This window comes from Falco naumanni, chromosome 5 (assembly GCF_017639655.2).
Source record: "Falco naumanni isolate bFalNau1 chromosome 5, bFalNau1.pat, whole genome shotgun sequence".
NCBI lineage: Eukaryota > Metazoa > Chordata > Aves > Falconiformes > Falconidae > Falco > Falco naumanni.
The window spans coordinates 79312310-79333416 of record NC_054058.1 but is presented as its reverse complement, the minus strand read 5'-3'; the positions used below and the strand labels follow the sequence as shown (position 1 = coordinate 79333416).

The window sequence follows — 21107 nt, the reverse complement described above, 5'->3', positions numbered from 1 at the left end:
CAAGATCTGACTGTTTACAATATCTTCTCCAATTTATGTGTTTCCAATTAAAAAATATTGACATTTTTGGACGGCAATACTTGTTCCAGGACAGAAAAAATGAACTTTTTTACACCAAATGGTTACAACAGATTGATCACTTATCTCACAATATACCTCACAATGGTATTTTAATAAAATAGGCTCTAAAATACTAATTACAATCACTGATTAAGCACTATATATTAAATGAAAAATATTTTGCAAACTTCTCCCCAACAATTTCAGAGTAATGGGACAAGCACTGAGAATTGGTACATAGCCCCACATTAGGAACCATGGAAGATTAGTGTATGAAATTCAAGTAACTGTAAATTCCAGATAGCAATTCTTGTTTATATGGACCAGAAAATTTCTAATCTAAGTATTTCCATAATTTTTCCATTATGTACAGTTCATTTTAATTGCCAGAATTTTTCTGTTTTGTTTGTTTCTTTCATTTGGCTGAAGAAATAGGTTATGGATGGGGAAAAGAGAAGAAAACAACAAAATAAAGAAAATTATTATTGTGCAGATTTTTATCTAATTTTTCAATGAGTAAGAAAACATTAATCCACAAATTACTTCAATAAATCGGGGTTTCCAAGTGGATGGGTTCCACATCCCATAGATGAGAATCCAAAATAAGCAGCCATGGCAAGAAGGTTTTCATAATATGACAATCTCTCTGCTTTCTCTCACAGTTCAACACTGTAATAATAAAAGCTGTTGATCTTTAGAGGGTTTCTGTACACAGAAAGTAGTTCCAAGCTGACTCACAGCACCACAGTCCCCTTTTATGGGTTAAAATGTACAGTACACCCATACCTGTAGACATGGTCACTGATAATACAAGACAAACAACATTTTTCTTAAAATGTGTTCCTGACCTATTCAAGTAATCACAATAATTACAAAAAGGAGATAACAAACTAGGTCTCCAATAATATCTCTGGTAGGAAATGAATGAAGATACCAAATTTCAGAGATATTGCTTAAGGCTTTCTGCAAAATTATGATATATCCCGAGGACAAACAAGTATAACAAATCTGAGTTAAACCAGTTGTATAAACCCATAAAACACAGTAACATGCATTTCAGCAGATAAGCACACTTACCATCACATGGATTTACAGAGCCCTAGTAAGGATTGTACTATAGCTACTGCACACTTACTGCTTACCAAAACAGTGAAATTAAAGCTATCTCTAGCAGGTGTACACATACTACGACTACCTAAGTGCAAAACAATTCAGGACAGACAACACTGCATTAGCCATATGGTCACATTTCCATGAGCATAATGTCCAGAGGAGGGCTTTTGGGTATTTGGGTTGAGTTTGGGATTTTGTTTTGTTTTGTTTAGTTGTTTGTTTTGGTTGGGGTTTGTTGGTTATTTTTCTCAGGAGGAGGGGGTGTTTGAAGTGGGTTGGTTGGTTTTTATTTGTTGGTTTGGTTTTTGAAAGGAAGAATATTAGGAGAATCCACATAAAATCTTACTTATAGTTTAGTCCCACCATGCTAGGAGTTACCATACACTGTACTTCCAGCTAGGTTGAAATATTTCCAGAGCTTTTTCAGTAAACAAATGCTTTGAAGTTTAACAGATTATTTTAAATAAATTAAGTTTCTTATAAATATTTTCTGTATTAAATTTCCTCTTAGATACCAGCACACAAGTATTTGCAGAAAAAGGAGGGACAGACTCAAAACATAACATCTTCATCCTATCTGTGTGTGTACTTAAAACAACAGTTTCCAGGCGTGACAAAGTAAAAATTACAGCGAAAGCCACAGGTATGTAGGTATGGAATTTCCAAAAGCAGTTTTTAACCAAAGAGCAATACAAAGCTCTTCAATGTGAATACAATTTGGAAAAGATCAATGGTTCCAGAGTCTGTTATCCTGTCTTCCACAAAAGCAAAATCTGAGCAGACTTAATTGCAAAGATTATTTACTGTGCCAGCTTGACCTACATCTCTTATTGTGGTACATATTATCTATAGCTGTCAATGAACGCCCATGAATGTTCTAAAGGGGAAACAATCAAGACTTCTTACTTCATGAGGTTTGAAATTTTACAACTACCTTTTTTTTTTTTTGTATAACGTTGGCTCCACTAAGTCACTTTTTTTGAGAGCTTTTCTTTTATGTTTCTGGATACAAAAGATAATGACTTTATCTGTCCTGAGCTTTATTTCTGAACGAAATCATTCAAGAACTTTTGGTCTCTCAAGATTCTCCTTGAAATGCGAAAGAATGGGGTTCTAAATATTTTTTTATTTAGGGACCTTCATTGTCCTTGACTCCAATTATGCAATTCAGATATTGCAAAATCCATTACTTGGTGCTTCAAACAGCTACAAAAAATAGATTTTGATATATACTACCTCAGATTAATGACGATAATACTGCAATTTGTCTAAATACATATATGTAGTTTCCTGAACTCCTGATTCTCCATTCAGAAATGGCTTCATATAGAATAAGCTTGCAATCATATTTGGCAATGGTTTCTGGTTACTATGTCATCCTAAAGTTGATCTTTTAAATGTATTCCTTATTGATCCTTTTAGTTCCTAACAGGACAAATAGGAATATTACAGATCACACCATTCCTGCCCCTAGGAAAAGACCTTTTGAGTTCCAGTATCCAGAAGGGCAGAGGATGGACTCAGAGCTAAGTGCCCTTGCCTTTTGCTCCTGCCTTTATTCCCTGTTCACTAAGGGATGGCACGACAAAGACAGTGGCGCTATATAAACCTTGCAAGCTTCTGTGTCTCACCACAGAATCTTTCAGTAATACTGTCTAAAGAAAGGACTTGCTTCCCCTACTCATACCCATTCAAGCTCTTTGTAAAAGTACTATGAAAATATGCTACCTGTGTGTGACCGCTGCCACAGTTTTCTTGAATAGAATAGACTATTTTCAGTTGGAAGGGACCTACAACGATCATCTTGTCCAACTACCTGACCACTTCAGGGCTGTGGCCAAGTTACAAAACATTATCAAGGGCATTGTCCAAATGCCTCTTAAACACTGACGTGCCTGGGGCATCAGCCACCTCTCTACAAAGCCTGTTCCACTGCTTGCCCACCCTCTTGCTAAAGAAATGCTTCCGAATGTCCAGTCTAAACCTTCCCTGAGGCAGCTATGAACCATTCTCACGCGTCCTATCACTGCATACCAGGGAGAAGAGCTCAGCACCTCCCTCTCCATGTCCCCTCCTCACGAAGCTGTGGTGAACAATGAGGTCACTCCTCCGCCTCCTTGTCTCCAGACTAGACAAGCCCAGTCCTTAGCTGCTCTTCATAGGACATTCCCTGCAGCACTTTGACAAGCTGTGTTGCCCTCCTCCGGATGCATTCAAGGACCTTCACACTCTTCTTAAATTGTGGGGCCCAGAACACAGGACTCAAGAGCATTGCTGTACTTTGTCGCTGATCAACCCTTTACCCTAAAATCTACAGCACCTACCAAATGATGATGGAGAGGGTGCCAAAATTAAATTGTTCTGTTATTTTTCTTATAAAATGGATGTTGCACTTCAAATACATAATACATAAGCTATTTACTGCTAAGCAGTAAACGTATATGGGAATAAATGTAAATGCCAACAAATGAATACTGCACTAACTTTGAAGAATGTCTTGGAAGAGATTACTATTGATACAGTCATAAAATATATTAAAGTACATATCACAATTCAGCCAAAGATCTGTTCACAGTCTTAAAATTAAATGCACATATTACTAGATTGAGTCCTGATGGCTCAAACTTTGTCAACTCAAACCATAGATGAATGTACCATAAAACCCACCGATGTTTTTATAGAACTCCAACATTAATTATTCTAATCATGCTTAAATGTTTCCATCGACAAAAAGGTCTTTGGAAGTCCAACTTCAGCAGAAAAACCTGCAGATTTCCTGCATTCCTTTTTAAAGTCTAGCCCCTTGCTGAGACATTGTGAATAAGCAGTATTTGCATCACTAGCAGAGGGGAAATGACTGAATTAGTATTTTTCCTGAAAAAAACCTCAAGGAACTATTAAAGCAAGAGTAGCACCACGGGTCATTCACAAAATAAGTAAAAAGAAGAATGTGGTATATTTCCCAGCTATCTTATTCATTAATAAAATTGGTATTATTTGATTTACTAATTTGGTGGAAAATGCTGCAAGTACAAACAAAAAAATGAAGTCTCAGGAACACCTTCTGTACTTCATGCAACTTTATCTGACCTTGAATAATGCTGGTGCAAAGAGCTCAAACAAATTAGATTTTACATTTACAAGAATTCCACACAGTGAACATCTAAGAGTGTGAAAGCCTCCTGACAATTTTTCCAGGTTGTTCTCAAAAACAGGTAAGAATTTCCTTGCTAAAACATCAATCAGTTCCCAATGGGAGTTACTTTAGGTAGGCCTGAGAAATAAGAAGCTTCAGAATTACGGCTTTTCTGTCACAGTACAGCAGCTCAAGAAAAAGGACAAGAGCAAGGGATTAAGGAAGCTTAGATATTGTTCACAATTCAAATTAATCTTTGAGTAGATGATGGGTTGTAAGTGACAGATGAATAGACAACTAGAATTTCCAAGTAAATGTTCCTTCTGTCCCACAGCCAGGAGGATTTGCTTAGCTGAACTACAGTTTCCCCAACGCCTGACTGATGCAAGGACAAACAAGGCGTAAATTTAAGCTAAAAAGCCTGCCCTCATTGATAAAAGAGGTAAAGAAGAAATATATTTTTGTTTTCTTACTTTTAAAGCAGAAAGCTGGTAAGTCAAGAGAGCAAATCAAGCAGGTAAAACTTACAGAAAAAAATACTAGTGCATGTACTCTCACCAAAGTCTGTTCCAGTCATTTGGAAAACCCTTCTATCAAGGGTAACAGATCACACAGGCATGCTCAAATAGCTGGTAATTCTATGGTGGCTCATCTATATTGGATAAGAGTAATATACCTGGGAAGATCTAAGTAAACATAAAATACCCTGTACGTAATTATCCTTTATGCAAGTATTTAAAAAAAATATATAAGTTTTTTATACATGCATAGGTATTACATTAGCCAATTAGAGATAAGCTTTATCTTTTTCTCTCAAAGTGTGCATAAATATCCTTGACAAGATGAATGAAGAGAAGAAAAAAGCCAAAAAACAACCACCCAAATCAGTTAAAACTAACTATACCTATTTAAAAATGCAGAAGAACAATATGTGAGTAGTTTAAGCATTCATGTGTAGTGTATTTAGACAGCATTTGTCATATTATGTTTGTTGTGCTGTGTCAAAGCAAAAAATCTTCTGTAATAATTATAATTATTTTAAAAGATTTGAATGAAGCTGTTCAGGACAGACTTTTAAAGCTACTTTCTTACATACAGTAAGATAAAAGAAATATTTTTTTTATTTTCAATAAAGAGGTTTAAAATATTTTAATAAATGTGTTTATGCTACAGGATTTTGAATTCCTGAGATGTAAATAAAATAGTAACTCTGTAAAGCTCACAGAATAACTACATAAGCCATTTTACAAGGAGAATATATTTTTCCTTCTTTTCTATGAGCACATAAAGCTCTCCTTCAAGCTCTTACTAAATCTATTGATCTGTGAAACACAGTGCACTCCAGGGAGGCAATTCACTTGACGTTATATATCAAATGATGAGATGAATAATGATCATACCATTTGGTAATTAAACATCTTACAAACCTTTTAACTAACTGAACGTTAGAAAGGTCAAATGAGATCAAACCTACTTTTTTTGTTTTCAATTCTTTTCTTGTATTAGCAATACAAAAGTCATATTTAACAGTAACTATAATACTACATGGCAAAACCAAATAATTAAACAACTTATTTTTCATTCCTATATTATTACAGAATTTGAATACACAGAGAAATTGTTCTTTCATCCTACAGTCCTATTATAATCTTAATTTTAAGCTTACAGAGAAGTAGCCACTCACCAGCATATAGCAAATAACTAGCAAAATTACTGGATTAAGGGAAACAAACAGCACATAGAGCAAATCTAAACTTTACCAAAGCACCAAGGAATTTAAATAAACTTCCTTGACAACTTCCTGTATAGTTACAGGAATCCGTTTTTTTATTAGAGGATAAGTATAGGCCATTTCAACAGTTCATCACCTTAGACATTAATGTGGACATTTTATCTATTAACATAGAGTAATAACATAAATTTTGACACTAGAAACAAATCCAAAATGTTTATTAAAGAAGTCACCTAAAGCTGTTAATTTCATGAACAGTTTTGCGTTTTACCTGTAAATTTGGCAGTTGCAAAGGCAATGAAAAGATGTAGCAAAGACAGGTTTTACTACGGACTGCCACTACTGTAAAAATCACCTCCCTCAATGGCTAAAAGTTTCTCTCCAACACCTCTGTCAAACATGGAGTTCCCAGAGAAGACAGCATCTATGACCATCAAGTCCTTCCTTGTCAGAAAGAATAAATCCCTCTACCTCCATGCAAACTATCAGCCTTCAATAGCCAAACAGATTCACATCCCAAATACTACAGAATGTCTTAGGATTTCCCTCTAGTTATTTTCCTAGGAAACAAACAAATCTTTATTAGTTTGTGAAGACAACATCCAGCATATTCCCCAAAACAAACTGTGACAGATTCAGTCACCTTTCACAAACATACAAACACACAATCAAATTTTGAGAGAAGTAAGCAACACAACCCATGACAGCCTACGTGCATATTACAGTTCTGTCTTCCAGAAGAGCAAACTGGCCGCTCTCAAAAACCATCCTTAGTCTACTCAGGCCAGTATATCTGTGTTGCCTCAGGTGCTTCTAGACAACTAGAGCTAAACCAGAAAAGAGAGGTATCAGGGGCAGAAGTGGAATGAAGGAGAGAGGTTTTTTACAAGGCATCTATAACAAGTAAGGCAGCAGATGAATTTGCCAGCTGAAGGACAGAATTTTTTCTGGGAAGTCCCACATCCATGCTGAGGTCTGGCTGTTGCTATCGGATGTGAGAGAGGTGTAGGAGATAGATACCTTCTTACCATCAACTGCCAGTTGCTGACAGTACTTTGTCTTTCTTTGTCTCAAGGCTGGGAAGAGAGGTCAAGTTCACAAAATGAAAAAGAGGTAATTAAATTGGATACTCTATCTTCTGAGATCTTTTAAGTATTGGACAGGGTATTGAAGTTCATAACGTAATAACTTCAAAACACTGTCCTATCAAATACATTCCATCAATCCAATATATAGCTTTTTCAGGCCTAAAAAATCATAAAAGTTTAAAATATCTTGAACTAAAAATATTTCTGAATTACAAAATTAAAATAATATAAATTATAAGATTGCAGTAACATTAATACTTCCTCAGATCTCCCTTTTTCATATAGTCCAAAAGTACAATATTTAGCAAATCTTGGAGAGAAAGCGCAGACTTATTTTTCTAAAAGTTTAACATGCAAAATTTTAGGCGAAAAATGTTACTTTACTGTAACTAACTGGTGTATTTCATTATCTTTTACAATGGAAAGGAAATAACTGTGGGGCTTCTGCAACAGAACAACTTCCCTTAACAGAGCAAATAAACAGGTGTTCAGATCAGGCTTATTTTAGGAGAGTATTATGCATGTGATTTTAAGCACTGATCTGTGAAAAGATGTTCAGTGGAGGCTCAAGGGCTTCAACATATGCTCACTTAGCAAACAGCTGCAGTAGTTAAAAGATGCTCCTGCCCTCTCGCTCCTTCCCCTGCTGTTTGCTACCTTACCAATGCCAGAGATGCCTGCTGCCAATCAGGAGCTGGCAAAACGACTATACAAGCACTGCTAAGTAACTTCCCTGCAAGGCCAAGTAGCATGGTTTAAACTGTTAATGGATTTTCCACTGCATACGCTGCAGATCCTTTCCATGTTCATTTCTGTTTTCCTTTTTGAAAGTGACAGGTTGAAGAAGAGAAAGAAGAAAGAAAGAAAACACAAGTTCTGGAGTAGGGGCAATAATGAATTTCTGAGAGAGAGCAAAGATACATCGAACTGCAGAACCTGTTCGTTAAATAATTATGTGGTTTAGTTATCGAAAGAATTATTGATAATGATGAGTCTGATATTTCTGCAGTGAAGAAGAAAGATTTACGCACAGGCACGCTTACCTTCCATATTCCTCATAGCACTACTGCTCAAAAAGACAAATACAAAATGATTCTGTCTTAAAAGAAACCTTTAAGTATTTTCCCATTCATTTCATAATTCAGTTCAACATATCAGCCTTATTTGTAAAAATAAAATAAATAATAATGCTGTCATTTATTTAGTCCACTTAACCAGTAGAGAGAAACTGGTCTTAGGCAAGTTTAGAAGTTCTGATAGGATGATGACACAAAGCTTACAAAATCCTGAACTTATTTTTTTAAACAAGTAGTTAACAATCAAATTTGAGAAAAAGTACATCCACCTAAAACTAAAGTAAAAGACTTTGACTGGGCTGAGTAGACGTTTTGTATGTGTTATGTTTTAATTCTTTAATAAGTGATGAAAGAAAGAAATTTCATGAAATGTCATGAAAATATATCTTACAGAAAACAAAGTAACAACTAAAGGCAAGTGCCCATGTAAGTTTCCATCTTGAAAAGAAAGCTAAACATCCACAATAGTATATACTGCTCAGATAATAAATACCAGGTTCAAAATAGTTGCAAAAATTTTAAGACATGAGGTCACATGTCTTTGTCACTATCGCACTATCCATCTGCTATAATTTGAAGTGTTTAGTATTCAGCTTCACCAAAATACAGAACAATATTAGGTTGCAAATTCAATTACCGAAGCAACTTCTATATGCATTTCCATAGATCTAAACCAAAATTTAATTCAGTTAATTCAAGTACAATAACACTGAATTAAAATTAGTCCATTTCCTATTAGCGTAGTTACCTATAAAGCTACACTTAACCAAAATATATATTCTAGAATTAAATTTCTATTTTGCACATGCTAATGTACCATGTCCTACACCTTATTCTTGAGAAACCATATATTGTTTAAAGTATAGCAAGCAGTTGAAACTTTGCGGCCTGAGATTACATGCTTAGTATTTTCATTTGCAAAACCTTTACTGAATCTGTCATAATTTACTGAATCTTTATATAGGTACTTGAATCTATACACATGTATTTGGATGTAGGACCAGAACCATATGAACCCAAACAGGACTTATTTTGCTTCTCTAGAAGACTGAAGCTCAGAAAAAAAAAAAAAAAAAAAAGTTCCTTCAAAAATTAAACTGTGAACGTTTGAATTTTCTAAAAAACCTGATGCAGTTAAGCATGGTCTTACCCATCAAATCACCAATAAAAACCTATCTCCTGTAGACTGTGACAACAATTACCACTAAATAGCTGTTTTACAGACTACATTAAAAATTCGGAGGCCCAGTTCCTAAAGGACAGTGATCTTTGTCCAGTTCCTAGATGACAGTGCCCACATCAAAGAAAATCATTACCTCTTTCTTTGCTAGATCACATAATGCATTTTCCAGAGGAAAGAAGAAATCACTCCCCAAGACAGTTAACAAGCACCACTTAGAAATACAAAACTCATTTAAAATCAGCTTTTTAGGGATGTTAACTCTCAAAGCAATCAAATAAACATCTATGCCATTTTCAAGATCCCATTTATTTTCAGGAATTAGACTTGCTGTTATTTCTTCCATATGCAGTTACTTGTACTGAATGGCATTCTTTATTGCCTACTTTTTTTCCTTTTTTAAAATATGGATTTTAAATAGCTGGTCACATTTATCATGGACTGATTTCTGGATAAGGGAACTTCAAAAGCATCCAAGAAGTAGAGGTAATTTCCTTTACTGTGTTACTGGAAAACACAGGAGACAATAACACGAAAATTAGCCCTTCAGAATTACTTCAAATATGGCCAAGTAAGAGACCATGCTGAAGAAAAGAGCACAAATAAGTTGTTCTGAGAAATATGAGAAATAACATTTGGTTTCCTTAAGTTTTACAAAAAACCAAAGCAAACTACTGCTGAGGTTTCTGTTTCTCTTGATAAAATTAGCTTTTATTCTATCTAAATCAATCTATGTTGGAATACTTACAGGTCTCACATTTACTTCCACAAACTGTGGTAATGCTTAAAGGCTTTCCAACTTAACTAGAAAACCCTATGACAGATAGAAAAGACTTCACAACACAGACGAGAGCAGTGATTCTTTGTCTTGGATGCCTCATCAGGGGAAAAAACGAGGCAATTTTATGTATATAATTAAAATCTAATTAAACTAATGTTCTCTGTTGCCTCCTCCAAAAGGCAATGTTTTCTAGGAACTTAATTTCATACAAGCAGAAAAAGAAAACGAAAGAGTTAAATTGGAGATTTGTGGCAGAGTTGCATGTTCCTCTAGTCCCTCACACAGAAAGACAAAGCTGTTGATGACCTTTTTATCCTACTGCATCAACAGAAAGAGCATAATAAAATCAATGAGAAGAGCCTTCCTTCAGGAGGATGGGAAGCCCTATCTTGCTCATCACAGTCACTAAATTTTGCTTTTTAAGTGTTTAAATTTTAAGTCTGGAATGGCTGTTGAGAGCATTAAGAGTTTGGCCAGACACACAGTCAATCAGCGTGGCAACAACAGAAATTAGGGTAGACCTCTCCAGAGCACAGCTGGTGCTAGTGCTCTGCATTATAAGCACAATAATTTTCCTTCTTAAAAATATGACCAGAATGGGAAAAACTATCATTCACATTTCGTAAATTGATTCACATTCATATTGGAAATATGATTTTGACCAGCACCGTCCCTGTCACTGCACACATCAGCATAACTAGTTGTGTATTCTGGCTAACAGTTAATCCAAAAATCCATTCTTACTATGTTTTTCCAATCTGTCAGTTCACTCCTGCAAGTAATTTTCAAATAGCTCATTCATAATTTATTTCAAACCCAGTATTTGTGAAATCTCACAAGCATCCCATAATTCAGTACCAACAGCACAACAACAACAGTAACTTAAAAAAAATAAAATAAAATTGATATCTAACACACAAAAAAAAATTTGTTTAAACATAAAGAGAAAAAATAATGTATTTGTTATTTAAATGACTTTTTTCAAGGTAGAAAATCAAGGCTGCGTCTGCAAACTGTTAATATATTTTTAATTTATTTTATATTTATTTCCTTTATTAACTCTAGGTTACTTTGGGATAATGTATTGTACTACACTAACACACAGGTGTCTTGCTTTCTTGAAGAAGTGGTGCAACTAGTAAGAAGGAACCCACTAGTGTGACTAAGATGACCAATACTCACTCTTACCCAGATCAAAAAATGAGGTATATGTTACCTGTTGTGTCTTCACTTGTTTATTATTATCTATTATCTTAATTCTAAAAATAACATGGACATACTACATAGCTCATCCACAGTAATTCTTTATAAAATAAAAGTGTTGTGAAGAATATTTGGGGCTTGGTGAGCATTATTCTAAACAGTTTGTCACAATAGTGACTGGTTATCCATCACCAGTCTCTTAAAGTATCAGAAGCACTAAGGGGAAAAAAAACATTATATCCATTGTTCTTAATTTAAAAATAAATAAAAAAAATCAAAAAAATCCCTCTGAGCAGAATAAAAATTTAAAAATCAATGGAAATTCCACCAGAACACATGATAATATTTTCAACACTTATGATTTTGGTAAAAGCCATTAACATGTTTTTTTAACTGTATAACATCAAACCAGCAGACACCTCTTCCTGGTATATTATGCCTAAAAAGTATTTCCATCTGTTTCAATGCTTTGGCTTTTTCATAGGCTTAAACCTGTCAAATTATTCCATTTGATTTCAAAGAGACTTCTCATATGGCAATCTATTTTATTTACTTTATCTTCAATAAAATGGTTGAGTGAGCATTAGCAACTATGAGACACAAGTTTCAATCAGTCCTCTGGCAAAGGCGTCAATCTACATTAGACCTACTGTGCTGTGAGCTGCAGCCAGAAAGCTGGAGTAAGACAGGGCAACAGTGAATGAGTAAGACCTAATAAAGCAGCAGTGAAGACAGAGAAAACTCTCCCTAGACACTACCATACACTGCTTATATAATGTGTGTGCCTAGTTCAACACACAAGTAGCTCCTTAATAAAGCTGACAGCTAAAAAGGAGCCTCAGACTCCCAACTTTATTTTACATGACAACTACAGTAATGGTCCTCTGTTTTCAGGCAGGCCACACTTAGAAACCTGTATTCTGTTCAGTTAAAATTAAGAGTTCTCACCTCTGTCATTCATGGCACATAAAAAAAAGAATCATAAAATTATTAAGATGCACACCATCTCCCTTCATTTCGTACAATTACTTGAAAAAAAAATCAGATTCCAACTAGCTTTTCCTTAAAAAATTCTATGCTAGAAACCACAAAACAATCAGTGTATTTGAGCAGTACCTAATTTCTCAAGATAGCATCATTAAGGGCTAATTCCAACAAACATGGGGTATCACTCCTAGACGCCGTGAAAATATCTCCCTAAACACAAACTTTGTAATATGTAAGTTAGTATTTGATATGGGCTGTAAAAAGCAGATTATTATAATAGTGCTCTTCCCAGCAAAACAGACCATTAAGACTGTACTTAATGTTCAGCTGAATTGAAAAGGTGGCCAGTTTAAATCCATAGTTTTATACTTTATATAATCACAGCAAAAATTTTATACCTCATAGTTCCAGGCCACAAATTCAGTTCTATCGATGTAAAATACTTTTTGACAAAAGCTGCCTCCAGGTTCCCCCCAAATCAGTAAATTACCACTATTCACAATCACCCTAGAAAGGGAATTCAAAATTCTACAATTCCATTAAGATGTACTGTTTATGTTTCAGACTCTTTCTGGTGGAAACCAGATTGAAGACAAAGCCCATCAATCCCCATCCAATTACTGCTCAGAAAGCAGGTACCAACTTTTCCTTTCAGCATTATTCTGTATATCCTCCTCTCCTTCACCTATGGCAGTATCAATTATTTGCCTTCTGACCAGACACATGGAAGAGTTAGCCTTCTCTGTGGACAAAGCTAATGCCAGTCCATTATCCAGCTGATGGAATGGCTTGTACATCAAAAGTTTCACATGTTGGTCATCAACACATTCACCAGCAATGAGACCTTACATAACTCTTGAGTGAGTTCAAGTTCAGCTGCAAGATAACTATATGAGATGTACTTTTGTACTAATTAACAGTATGATTGTGTTTGTCCTATGCAAAATAACCATATATATATATATATGCACACTGAATGCTTGGTAGGTAAACTGCATACATATACAATACATGTACATGAGTTGTGTTGTTTAGAGTCCTGTAGTACCAGCAAGAAACAGGTATGAACACAATGTCTCCTATTCCACAAGTTGCCAATACAGGACAGAAGAGCTAGATCACTTTAACAGTAATTAATACCACAACTACAAAACACAGAAAATATTCATATTTAGCAAACTTCTTTAGCTTTTTTTTCAAAGCCTAATCAACTCAGAAAATCCAGCTGTAACTGTACTACTAATAGTCCCCAGAAGCGTCCATTTAAGTCATCAGTCCAAAAATGGAACATTTTTTCTCTGCTTTCACATTTTTCCAATATGGATTTTTTCTTGGTTTTAATTGTTCCAACTCTTAACTTGGTTCTCTGAAACTTACTCCTGAACAGTTAAGTCATCTATTGAAAGACAGGACAGAAAGCAAAGAGAATATTTCTCACTGTTATTTAAAAATTACTCATTAATGCAATTTTATTTTTATGTATTTCTATCACTATTTTTATGACTGAATCCCAATTTTCAATCAGTGCAAAGACAGTGTCCTGCCATAAAAAAACATCAACTCTAAATGACATACTGAAGAACTAGCATGCAGAATTTACTACTGTTTCCTCATGGACTACAAAAACATTCCCTCTCCAGCTTCACATACTGCAAGAAATAGAGACCAGTGCTAAAAAAGCCAGAGATTTTTTTTACAGAGAGCATTTTTATAGATTGTGTTTAACTCAGAAGTTATGGAATAAAATAATGGAAGAAACAGAGTAAGTTACTTTCCTCCATATGCCTTAAGTTCCAGACATACTGGAATTCAATAAAATGATACTGCCAAACTATTATAGATGCACAAGTCAGCATTACTGTATTTCTCACATTATTTGGTACAGAACATAGTAGATTTCCAGAAAAAAATATCCTTAAAAAAATGAAAACTACTTGCTGGCTCACCAGATTTCATTTACTACACAGTTACTACACATTTACCACGCAGTTTCTATCAAACCAAACAGTTCTCCAAAATATTGAAACCATCTATGAAGAAATAATCTAGTATTACTACAGAGAAGTTATACCATTCAGATATGCGTATAAATATGTGATAGAAAAACAGTCATATTTTCATTGCTACCTAGAAAGCAAAGAATATTACCTTTTTAACTTTTTCTCCATTGGGTAATGTAAGAAAAAACACTGTTTTGCAAGTATATTACTACATGTTAACATACAGGCACACACAAATATATGTGATGCCAGTAACATCTGTCTGAACACCTGAAACATACAGTTTCCCTGTATAATGCTGTATATCCTTTGATTTACAACATTGCTAAAGCTAATACTGTATATATTTTCTTCTTTCTATGGTTTCACCATATTCATACTGTACCCTCCAAGCCAGTTCCTAAAGTCCTTGGAAAAACATGAAGTTAAATTGGAAGAAAGGAATTTTCCTTTCTTATTACCAAGTGGGTAAAGACAGTCACAGTGAAACACATATCAGGACAGTCCTGTTTTGCACTGCTTTGAATTAGATTAAAAAGGTCTGTGCTTCCTCCCAGAGGGTGAAACTTTAGAAAACTTGTTATAAACATAGTTTCAGCACTAATTACTCTCACCATCATTAACTCCTCGGCAACTACTTCTTTTTCTTGCCCTTCTCAGCTACCAATTCATGAAGATGGATGTATAAATATTATGGAGTATATGGGTATATCTGTATACTTCGTAATACCTTAGTAGTTACTGCACATGGCACACAGGGAAATAATACATATTTACTTTGGCAACAGTGGTGTATATCAAAGCAGTTGGGCCTGGTTCCTATTACGGTGAGTTATTTTGTTGTACCTTGTTGAAATTTGCATCTGTAAGATTTAGTATTAGGCACCAGTTGAGCATATTTTGCAATTTATACATTAAAATATTGCCTGACATTTTGATTTTGAAAAATTATGGAAATACTCCCAAGAAATTTTCTGCCCCTGTAGGAAAAGCAAACTGTGAACAATTGCAACATTCTACATGTAGATTTAATTCTTTATTGCAATAGCAAGTATGAAAAATCTGAAATAGAAGTGAGTGACTTGCTAAGCTCTCACATTACACTAATTCCTTGGCAATGTCCTTTTCCAGATCTCTCTATGGTAAAAAAACTAATACACAGTTGTTCATGGCTCATTCAAGATAGCTATGAAGGTCTGGAGCAAAACAAGCTATTCAGTGCCGGCATGCCAAGTCCCAGGGGGTACCATACCCACGAAGTGTTTCTTCACAGCAGGTTCAGACTGTTAATACACAACGCAATTCAAACAGGACTTGAACTCATGGTCCTTGACATCATGGAGTATTCCTGGTTACCAGTGGAATAGACATAATCCCAGTTTCAGGAAACTAGGAATACCCAAACTCAGGGATTCATCACTATTTAATCTCGCCTTATAACATTTTAATTTATTTCAAAAAATGTTTATACAAATATGGTCTAAAATAATTTTCTAAAGAAATTTGTGTAATTATCATACTCCTAGTGCAGCTGATTTAATGAAACAATACAGTGAAACTTTAGTCCAGAGACCTTGGTAAGAGATCCATGTTTTCATTTATCTTTGTGGCAGGTGCTGGAACAGCACATAGGGAAAGCCTACATGACTTAAATATTCTCTGGTATCTAGCCATAACACTAGCAGTCATGCATCTCAGTGAATCAGAGGAAACAGAGATCAGCTATTTCAATATGGACTGGTAAGCAAGAATAGCAATTCCAGAACAAAAGAAAGTTGCAAAAAATAATACTCAAAGATATGTGATGCTTGACCTGTACTCACCTGCTTCTTCTAAGTCTCAAAAAGACCTTTTAACTTCAACCTTGAACTGAAGTGATGTCCAAAATCAATTCCAGTACCACCATCCTGACAAGAAAAAAGAGAAATGCTTACAGCTATTTAAACATTGTTTAATTTTTTTTAAAAAAATTGCCTTTATCACACCTTCTAATTAGTTTCAGATGTGCATAAGCTGATTGTAAGTATTCTGAAAGAAAAAGGAAGGAGTTATTATTTTTAAGTTTTGTATTTTGACATAGACATTTTGGTTAAAAGACCAAGCAAGTCGATAGAGGAGGATTCCCTTAACAAGCAGTCACCTTAAATGTAGTCCACAAAAAATCAGAATTGTTCATCAAGTTTCTGCCTTGCAACAGAGAGACAGATAAGGCATCACTCAAAATCTAGCCTTATTTTTATTATTTTATTTTTCTTATTAAAGTACCTAAAGGCAAATAAGAGGGAGGCTTCCCTGAAGTAGTTTGTTCCAGACAGAGAACTGCACACAGTATCACTACCAGTAAGTTCACAGGGTCATCTGAAGGAAAGGGACAGAAGCTGGGAGACAGCATGCCAATGCAATTTAAATCTATATGAATTTCAGGAAGGACAAAAGGACAAGTGAAAAGAAAAAAAAAAAAACACCAAACCAGCTTTGAAGCTGAGACTATGACTGCATTGAAGGGAGAAGGTTGGACAACGCAGAAGAAATAAAGGCCATGCAGGTCTGTAGAAAGTATATGTAGATCGCGTCTATGCCTGAGCACATTTCTCTTTGCTGAAACCACAGATAATCAATCCTACATCTATGCTAGTATACTCACATGCGCTCCAAGACAGAGGGGCTGCATGCAAACTGTCTAATGGATGTGGTCAAATAAACGTCTGGGTAAATTTCTGGAACAATATTAGTTTGTGAAGACCTAAACTGTGGCAGAGACCTAGAAATATTTCCAAGCATTGTTTAATTTACTAATATGGATGTAGCCTTAATGCCTGAAACTCTGCTATTTCTGAAGTTGATCCTACCAGCGTCTCGATGGTGCCTCTTGGCAATTCTCCCTTGCTGACAAGGTCAGATAGAAGCAGACTGAAGAGTAAAATGAATGTAGAATTTTATAAAGAAAAGACTGCTTTCCCACAGTTTAAAAAAACTCCTGTGTTCCAACTGGCATTATTAATACACACTTTGTTACAAGATGTTTGGACATTTAAAAGAGCTGCAGTTCTAACTTCTTCCTTTGTTTGTAGAGTGTAACAAAACCTGCTGGGAAGGTCGAAGTTCCTAGAAAACTGAAAGCTACCTGGCAGCCTCTGTAGTAGAGCAAGTGAAGAAGGAAGAGCAAAGAATGACAGGCTGGAGGAATAAACACTACGTGAAACCACTGCACAGTAGGACAGCACTGGGAAATGAGAAGGCAATCTTATGAGCCCTTAATACAAAGAGAAAAAAGAAGAAAATGTTAAAACCCGGTAAGGATCCTAAGGCAAATATGAGGAGGTGAAGGTGGGTGGCAATTCTTAAAAGTTGTTGAGAAGTAAAATGTGTGTCAATGAAACTGCTTGATGGTCATGTGTTCACCCTGGATCCAGAATGAAAATGTCCAGCCAAATGTCCAAGACAGAATCATTCACCTTGCTCTCCTATTTCCCATTAAAAGATTGCAGGTATAAATCTTTGAAGTTTCTGATGCATCTGAAGTCTAGACAGAAATACATCTTATGGTTATTTTTTCAACAATATGCATCATTTGTTATCAGATGTTAATACGTAAGCCTCAGCCATCAATATTCTGTTATTTCTCTTTTTTCCTACATTCCTTTATGCCAAAAAATTTTTCAAATAATCACTTCTCTTAGGTTGGATTGTATTAAACATCACATTTTGCTTCACCTCAGAAATAGAGCCAAGATAGTTATCTCGTATATGAAATCTTACACAAAAACATGGCCTATTTTGTCAAGATACAGCCTTCTTAGATGAAAAATGTTGTGATAACATTTTATTTTAATTATTCTCAATATGAAAACAACAACACTCATTAGCCTTGATTATAAATTTTTTATCTTTCATCTTTTCAGGAATTTCAGGATTTCCACGATTTTTCAGAAGGAAGGAAGATTTAAGTGGGTGGGATTGTACATCGTAGATGTGTCACAGACAGATGGCAGGCCTTACATACCACCTTTCTTTTTGCCAATACAAGTCTTCACCTTTAGATAAACTTATCTTTTGACCTATGTTTCATTTATGCTACTTCCCTGTGTGGTTTACCTGATGAAGGCAGCTGCCTCTTAGAAATACTTTTGCTATAAACATTGCATTGTTTTGATTTTGGTTTGCATCCTAAAACCTGGACTTGAATCATTCAAGTTATTCCAGTTTAATAATAAGATTTCTCTAGCTTCCCTCCAACTGAGCCAGCGCATTCCATCCCTTGGGCCACAGCAGGTAGATCTTTAATGTCATTGTTTACCTGCCCCTTACTGACAGTGCTTACAGAGTTATTTTTTCAGTTCCTCGATACCTTACAATTCCATCTGAATTCCATGTAAATCTTAGCAGTTTACAATCAAGTTCACAGCACTTGCCAACCAAAGCTTTAAAAGCAACCTGACAGAATTTATTTTTTAAATACAGTTGCAGTGGATCAAAGTTCAAGCAATTCTGGCAGCTCAGCGTACCATTGTTTACTCAAGCAGGAACACTCATCATGTAAACAGTAGAATACAACTGAATTGGAAGTCACCTGCGGGCTGCTCATCTTTGACTTCCCATTCAGCTCCCTAAAATTTGAGTCAAACAAGCAAATACCACAACTTCTGTAGTATCTGAGAAAGAAAAAGTGCACTGGTCAATGACTGATTTAATCTGATATGTATATGCTCATTAAATTGTAGATTTAGAGGAATTCTAATAAGTTGGGGTTTTTTCAAATGATAAATGTGTAACAATTGTGATCACCACCACTACAGAAGCTAGACAGATAATAGATGTATTTTCGACACTGACAATGTTGCGCAGTTTAGGTAGCATTTTATCATACAATATGCTGCACGAGACTTCTTACATAATAAAGCATTATTCACTATGAGCACACCTAACAGAATTTGGCTATTATTTATGTGAATTGTCACAGTTGTTTCAGAAATCACTATAATATAAAAATAAATATTTAATTCAAAATGAAAGCCAAATCCATTGCTAGATGAAGACATCCCCTTGAAACTTCACTTAAATACATACAATGCCCCTGTGCTGTAAGATATTCCCTTTAACTCATTTATTTATTTGTTGCATTCAACTCAGCTCATTTTATGTTTAGATCACAAACCATTAGGATAAGTTTACCTGTTACATGTTTGGGTGTTGCCTCTATGACAACATTCAGATTTGAGACTCCATGCTCTTGTTGGTGGCCTTTGCTATTTTTTAAAATGTAAATAAGCCCACCAAAGTGCATGACAGTTCTTAAGCAGTTCCAGCTGTTTGATAGATAATAGCCATTCTGAAGTGTCTCTTTTTCACATAAAACCTACTTGTTCACATTTTTTCTCCAGACAAATGGTACAAACTGTGCATTACTGCTTTAAGCGGGTATTTGTATAAAATATTCCAATGAAGTACTACTCACCAAAGCATTCCTATTTGAGAACATGGTTGAGGGCCACCTATATAAGGTATCTTCAGATAGACTGTTTTAGATCAGATAGATTGGACCAAAGACACAACTGGTTTCAGTAAAGGAAAAATTACTTGCTAGAGAGATGAATTATTATTTTAAAAGCATACGCATTCAATGGTATCCATAGCTTCCACCTTTCCATTGTATAGCTCTCCCATGCAATTAAAAGAAGACTTAATTCATAACAGGACTTCTGAGAAAGTCTTAAATTGCACTATGCCAACAGGATATCCTGAATTTTATTTGAAAATACATTATTTACACACAATCTATAATGCATATCTTTGAAAAGTAGAAATATAAATGTTTAAAGTTACTTACCAGTCAGACTATATATTTTCAGTTATATTTAAACTACTTCAAGACATTAATCTACACCACAAAAAAATGCACTTTAAAAGAATATTACATAAATTACAGAAATGCAAATAGAGAAAAAAAAAAATCTCCTTTTCCTCCTGAATCCAAGTAGAGGTAGACAATTTCTGTGACAGAGAAATACTCAGACGCTCATAACTAGATGAGCACTACTGAATACCATTATAATTAACAAGAACATGCAAAATAAATTAGTAGTTATGTTTTATAATCATTCCAAAGTTAAATGAGCCTATGAAAAGACCTTCATACTACTGTGATCTCATTAGCCAATTTTTACATTAGCATTTAAAACAAATGATGACTGGATTTTGTTATATTATCAGTGGATCCAAACAAAAGTACTGTGGTGGTGGGAGAAGCAGTCTTTTTTTAGCTGGCAGAGAGAAAATTATTAATTCCTGAATGCTTCTTGAATTGTCAACCTTCCCCACCTGCATCTTTTCCAAAATTTTTAACGAATTATATTTATTTTAAAAATTTCCCATTACATTATATACCACTAAAATTAATATTTTATAATTTTCTCATCATGAAATTTGCAAATAAAAATATCTATACTGAATTAATTAAGACAACATGCAACTATGCGAAGAAACAGGTCAAGGAAAATAATAAAATTTAGAGAAAAGCTGTAAAAAATTTACTATTTCATGCCTTGGAAATTGCCCAGTGATAGAAAAAAATAGTGACATGGACCAACTATTATCATCAAGTTCCAAAACGTCCCATTCACTGAGTAACTGATGTACAGCTTACATGTAGCTCCTCCTGTTGGGTTGAAGCTGGGATAGTGGGGTAGTGTGTGTTACATTTAGGTGTTACTTATCCTAAAGATTAATAGGACACTGATTACCTGTACTTATC

At 34.9% G+C, this 21107-nt stretch overlaps 1 protein-coding gene across 1 annotated transcript in view; it reads right to left on the bottom strand.

The window, feature by feature from the left end:
• The window catches only part of FOXP2 (forkhead box P2), a 445577-nt gene that overhangs the window by 291880 nt on the left and 132590 nt on the right, over positions 1–21107 (bottom strand). The window contains exon 3 of the mRNA XM_040596053.1: positions 16180–16263. The gene's annotated coding sequence lies outside the window, so the exon portion shown is untranslated. The remainder of the gene's footprint in view (positions 1–16179; positions 16264–21107) is intronic.